The following is a 7058-nucleotide window of genomic DNA, read 5'->3' on the forward strand; positions in this document are numbered from 1 at the left end:
TCAACTTTGGGACAAAGCCAAGCTTTTCCTCTGGCACTTAAGGCAGGCAGTCTTTCACTCAACCAAAAAGCATTTAATACCTGCCTATAGTGTGCTAAGCACTCTGCTTAAACCCTGGGTATACCTGTGAGCACAAAAAAAAGAGGCCATCCATCCCTGTGCTCAAAGGGCTTTCACATTCTACTTGGAGAATATAACCCAGGCCTATGTATGACAGAGAGGTGACGGAGCAGGGCAGCAACAACTGAGGAATCAGGAAAGGCTTCTTGAAGGAGAGTAAGGAATTCCAAGAGCAGGAGTGAGAAAAGAGAGCCTAGGAGAGGACAGAAGCAGGAGATGGGAGAGCTGTTGACAAGGAATAGCAAGGACAGCTGGGCTGAATCATACATAGAGGGAGAAGGTACTATTGTGTAATTATCTGGAAAAAATAGGCTGCAGCAAGACTGTGAAGGGCTTTAAATGGCAAACAGAGGAATCTGTATTTTATCCTAAGAGACAAAAAGGAACAAAGGAGTGACAGGCCAGTGTTTTAGGACTTCATAGCTGTGTGGCAGATAGAAGGAGGGGATGCAGCCCTGCACTAGCATGTATGCCTGATTAGTGGAGAGTAGGAGACAGAAAGAAATCGTGAGATAGAGTCAACAAGACATGGCAACTAATTGGATTTGCAGAGATGAAGGAGAATGAAAATATGAAGATGAGTAGGTTGTGGACTTCTATGACTGGAAGAATGGTGGTGAGAAATTTAAAGAAATGAGCAAGCTAGGAGGGTTGGTTTAGGGGAAAAGATGATGTAAAGCTGCACTTTACATGCCTATGGGGCATCCGTGTGGAGAAGTCTGCCATGAAGTTAGAGTAATAGACTTTGAGTTCAAGAAAGATGGGATCTGGATATGTAGCTCTGGGAGTTATGCTCTGCACAGAGATGACAGCTGAATCCATGAGAGCTATGATCACCAAGAGAGTGCAGAAAAGAAATGGCCCAGGACAGAGCCTTGAGGCACATGCACACTGCTGAACCTTCAGAAGAACTGAAGAGGGGCCAGGTAGGTCAGAATTGAACTATGACAGAGCAACATCATGAAAACCCAGAAAGAAGTAGATGAGAAGGGATAGCCAACGCTGTCAAAAAGCTGCAGAGGTCAAGAAGGATGAGAAAAGCCATTGCATCTGACCATAAAGACCACTGGTGACCTTGGCAGGAAGTGAAAACCAAATAGCAAAGGACTGAGGAGTGGGAAGTAATGAGCTTAGCTTTTTCTAGGAGTTTGGCTGTGAAAAGGATAAAATGATAGTTTGAGGGCACAACAGGCTTAAATGAAGGTTTTTTTAAAGAGTAGGATTAAGGCATGTTTGTAAGCAGCAGTGAGGGATAAGAGATGGAAAGTCACGGATCAAAATTATCCAAAAGGCAAGATACGGGAGAAAGGAGGGGATGGGATCAAGAAGAGACGCTGCCTTATCACAAACCTTGAGCAAAGGATGAAAGAATGGAGGATGATTTTGAAACGATTTGAAATGTGGAATTGGGATGGGAAGAGTTTCCTATAAATGGTCTAATTTTTTTCAGCGAAGCATGAGACAAAGCTCTCTGATGAGAGCAAAGAGTATGAGAAGTCTGAAACAAGTGCTGTGGGAGAGTAAGGAAGAGAAAGGATTGACATGCAGCAGTGAGGACCTAGGTAGGATGGTAACAAGCTTTAGTGAATTCAGTAGCCCAGTAGCGTGACTTTCTCTAGTTGTTCTGCAGCACTGAAATAGGAATGGAGGTGGGTTGGGGTTTGGAAAGGGATGAGTGATGATTGGAAAGGGGGGCAAAGTATGAGTGCAGAGGTCATTGGAAAATGGAATTGGACAACTCAAAGGTCAAGATTTTGAAGAGAGGAAAAGCCAGAGCAAGGGTGATGATGGCATGGGAAAAAAAAGGGAGGGGTGTCCATCCAATGGCTCAGTTGATGAGCACACTCACTTGCCTTGTCCAAGCTCAAACCATCCTCCAACGAGGCAGGCAGATCACAACCAATAGGAGAGGTCAAGCTAAACTGAAAAGCTTATTATGCCAGACAAAATACCTGTCAGTGCCATGGGCTATGAGTGATGACTCCCAAAGAGGCCAGCCTGTGGGTCCCCATGGAAGAGATGGTAGAAGGAACTGAAGATGTTTAAAACTGGAGAAAACAATTAAAGGGGACATAATCAACAACTTAAGTAAAGGACTACCCTGTAGGAAGCATTATGTAAAGCTCCACAGAGAGCAGCACTAGAACTAATAGGTCAAAGTTTGAAGGAAACAGATTTTGTCTAATGTAGAGAAGAAACTTTGACCAAGAGAAGCATTCCAGTAGCAGAGTGACTACCTGTCAAAAAGACTGTGCAAAGGATTATTGCACTGGGGGTGAGGGAGAAGACACTGAAGACTCTACTATGCTCAGGCTTGGAGGTAGATTTGGGTTCCTGTCCCAAGTCTACCACAAATGGGCCGTACCAATTATTTGACCTCCCTGCTTAAATATCCCAACTGAACAGGTTTTCCTAATCAATAATCTCAATATCTTCCCAGTTTTCAGTTGTGTTCAACTCTGTATGGCCCCATTTGGAGTTTTCTTAGCAGACATACGGGACATATTGTCATTTCTTCCTCCCAGGGTCACATAGTTAGCAAGTGTCCTAGGCCAGATTTGAACTCACAAAAACAAGTCTTCCTGACTCTAGGCCTGGCGCTCTATCCACTGTGCCACCTAGCTGCCTATCTTTCCTGTGCCTACTCCCTTTTGTTAGCATGGGTCACAGTCCCTCAGTGTCAAGTATGAATGTGGTCGTGGGATGGCTGTGGCCAAAACCATTCATCTCTGTGGATGAGTCTCTCTTCGCACCTACCTAGCCTGATACTCAAAGGCAAATTGTGGCCAAAGCTGGTGGCCAAATCTAAGTTTATTTACATAATCTGACATGTAACTGCCATCCAGGTGACAATGGACAAGTTCTTCAACTTCCATTTCTTCATCTTTGAAATGGGGATAATTACACCTATCTCCCAAAACTGAAGAGTAATGGAGAGAACTACATAAAGTGCTCTGTAAGCCCCAAAGTGCCGTATAAATGTCAGCCAGCACTTATTTTAATTTCTGTGGAGCAGAATTCTCATTCCCATCATTGCAGCAGTGTACCCATGCCTTCCATTCCCAAGTTAAGCAGCAATTTCACCCCTGCTATTTACTAGCTGTGTGACCCTGGGGGCAGGAAAATTCCTCCTCTCTGGGCTCGTTTCATCTTTAAAATGAGAGAAGTCAAAGGATATGAACAAGCAGTTCTCAGATGAAAAAATTAAAGCCATCTCTAGTCATATGAAAAAATGCTCTAAATTGTTATCGATTAGAGAAATGCACATCAAAACAACTCTGAGGTACCACATCACACCTATCAGATTGACTAACATGACAAAACAAGAAAATGGTAAGTGTTGGAGAAGATGTGGGAAAATTGGAACACTAACGCATTGTTAGTGGAGTTGGGAAATGATCCAACCATTTTAGGGAGCAATTTTTTTTTTATTGTACTCTATACTTGGGTGTCTGTGAGGGAGATCAGGGAAGGAATGTTGACCAAAAGAACACAAAATGGAGACTGGGACTGAGACATTTAGAAACTAGGGTACCTGTAGAGATTCAGAACAGAAGAAAGGCCTTGACCTCCCTTCCTTGCCACCCAACAAGAGGTAACCTTAAAGGCCTTCACTACTGAGTGCTTGAACTGTGGCAACAAATTCCTAATTGTTCTCCCTGAGACAAATCTCCTCTCTTTAACCTATCCTCCACAGAGCTGCCAAAATCATTTTTTGGGGGGTTATGATTATATATATATATTTTTTTTTTGGGGGGGAGGATTTACATTTTTTTTATTTTTAACATGTGCTTTTAAAACTTTGGGTTACAAATTTTCTCCTTTCCTCCCTCCCCACCCACCCTCATTGAAAAGGCAAGCATCTTGATACAGACTGTAGATGTGTAGTCATGTAAAACACTTCCATAGTCATGTCATGAAAAACTGAGTATATTTCCCTTCATCCTATCCTACCCCCCATGTATTCTATTCTCCCTTTTGACCCTGTCCCTCCTCAGAAGCGTTTGCTTCTGATTTGCCCTCCCCTCTCTATCAACCCCCTGCTCTCCTGTCCCCTTCCCTCCCCCTTATTTTCCTGTAGGGTAAGACAGATTTCCATACCCCAATGTGTATGTTATTCCCTCCTTAAGCCAAATCCTATGAGTATAAGATTCACTCACTCCCTCTCACCTTCCCCCATTTTCCCTCCACTGTAAGTCTTTTCTCATCTGTTGCATGTGAGATAATTTACCCCATTCTACTTCTCCCTTTCTCCTTCTCCCAGTATAATCCTCTCTCAGGGGAGCAATTTGGAACCATGCCCAAAGAGTTATAAAAATGTGCATACCCTTTGACCCAGCAATAGCACTTCTAGGGCTATATCCCAGAGAGATCATAAAAATGTGGATCTACATGTACAAAAATATTTATAGCAGCTCTTTTTGTGGTGGCAAAGAACTGGAAACTGAGAGGATGCCCATCAATTAGGGAATGGCTAAACAAGTTGTGGTATATGAATGTAATGGAATACTATTGTGCTGTAAGAAATGATGAACAGGCTGACTTCAGAAAAACCTGGAAAGATTTGTATGGTCTGATGCTGAGTGAAATGAGCAAAACCAGGAGAATATCATACACAGGAACAGACACATTGTGTGATGACTAATATTAATAGACTTCTCAACAATACAAAGATCTAAGACATCTCCAAAGGCCTGGTGATGGAAAATGCTATCCACAAAGAAGAAAGGAGTTTGGATGCAGATCAACGCATACTATTTGCTATTTCTATTTCTTCTGTTGTGTTTTGTTTCCTCTTTCTGGTGGTTCCTCCTACTGGTTCTAATTCTTACCTACAACATCACTAATGTGAAAATATGTTTAATAGGAATATATATGTATAGCCTATATCAGATTGTGTGCCATCTTGGGGAGGGAGAAAAATTTTAAACTCAAAAGCACATAGGAGTGATTGTTGATAAATCAAAATAAATTAATTTAAAAAAAGGCAGCAGGCAAACTTCAGAAAAACCTGCAAAGACTTGCAGGGACTGATGCTGAGTGAAGTGAGAAGAACCAGGAGAATGTTGTACACGGCAAAAGCCACGTTGTGCGATGACTAACATTGACAGACTTAGCCCTTCTCAGCAATGCAAGGATCCAGAACATCTCCAAAAGTCTCATGATGGGAGATGCTGTCCACATCCACAGAAAGAAGCACAGAGTGTGAATGCAGACTGAAACAGACTATTTACTCTTTTTCTTGTCTTGTTTCCTCTTGTGGTTCCTTCTATTGGTTCTAATTCTTCCTTACAACATGACTAATGTGAAAATGTTTAATAGGAATGTACATGTAGAGCCTATACCAGATTGTGAACCATCTTAGGGAGGGAGGGGGAGAAAAATTTAAAACTCAAAAGCTTATGGAAGTGATTGTTGATAAATCAAAATATAGTATTTTAAAAAATTTTAAATAAAACAAAAGGGGTCGGCCAAGTGCTCTCCATGGGGCCTTCCAATCTCAAAATCCTAATCAACTTCTTCATCTCTCTATAACATCTGAAGTGCTGTGGCCAAAACAACTCACACGCTGGTTGCCAACTAAGATGTTCAACCACTCTGCACTTAAGTTAGGCGGGTCTTTGGACAAGAGTCTCTGATCCGGCAGAACTTGGACTCTATTGGCATAAACTTCCAGAGTATGGGGTTGGGTACATCAGAGGAAGAATTGGTCAAATAAGACTAACCAGTATCTTTGTAGATAAGGTAAACATCAAATGTGCTTCGAAAAAAAAAAAACAACAACTTTAAAACTGAAAAAGCCATCACAGACATTCCTATTCCTTCCCTCTCCCCTGGGTATACTGGGGCTGGCATGTGAGTAAACAAGCACCAAGCAGTGGTACCTACATTCTATATTTTTCTGCTTCCTGCCTCATTCCTGTAGTTGATTACTGCTACCTTCCCTGTTGAGAAGCTAGATACACCGCATTCAGCTCTGATAGACGGACACATTCTCAAGCATTTCTGAACACTCTTATGTACAGTGGTAAGCTGGAACTAAATCAATCTGTATCGCAAACATAGGTGACTTCTACTAGAAAATTACTGTTTATGATGATTTATGGAGATTGCCTGGTAAACAAATGCTGACAGATAATCACTGTTTCTCTGCTTTAAAATAACTGGCACATTCAATTTCTGTCTTTCAGATGAGAAACAAAATCAGGAGAGCCAAAGGACTCAACTATCTGGACAAGGCAGTCTGAGGTGGGCAAGGAGGCTTTGATCCGTCCAAAAAACAAACCCTTACTCTTGCCCTTGAGCTAGGTCCCCAAAAGGGGGTTGAAGACAAGAAAAGATAACTTGGGCTTGCTATCTACGTCTTCCTCCGTGCCAAAACAACCCACAACCCAAAACATTTCTCACAAAGTTGCCCCTAAGGCTAACAGGACTTACTTGTTCATCAAATGAAGCTGCAAGAAGAGGTTGGCCAAAGAGGAATTAAGGCAAGATATGCTTTCAGATTCTAAATAGTATGTGAAAGAACTACAATATAGGTTAAGAAGTTTCTCCCCAGGACAGGGCTGAAAGGGTGTAGCAGGAAGCTAGAAAGAATGGACCTAACTACTCTTCATATATTCAAGCCACAAAGCCCAGAGAATCTATACCCTCACAAATGGAAAGAAATGGCAAATGGGATTGCTTAATCACTGCCAGTGACAACCAAAGTTCATTCGTAGCAAAATCATATGACACACGAAGGGAAAAATGATTTCATCAACAGCAGGTAAGGCCAGACTAACTTCTTTTCCTTTTTCGGGACAGTTGCTAAAAAGGTAGAGAGATCAAGGGAACAAGAGTAGATTTGGAACTTGCTAATGGGCTGTTCTGTTTCAGATCGCAGTTGGATTGTCTTCATGGACAAATGAACACTGAGAAGATGTAGTGTCCAAACA

Source organism: Phascolarctos cinereus, unplaced genomic scaffold, assembly GCF_003287225.1.
Source record: "Phascolarctos cinereus isolate Bilbo 61053 unplaced genomic scaffold, phaCin_HiC Scaffold_4;HRSCAF=312, whole genome shotgun sequence".
In the NCBI taxonomy this organism is placed as follows: Eukaryota; Metazoa; Chordata; class Mammalia; order Diprotodontia; family Phascolarctidae; genus Phascolarctos; species Phascolarctos cinereus.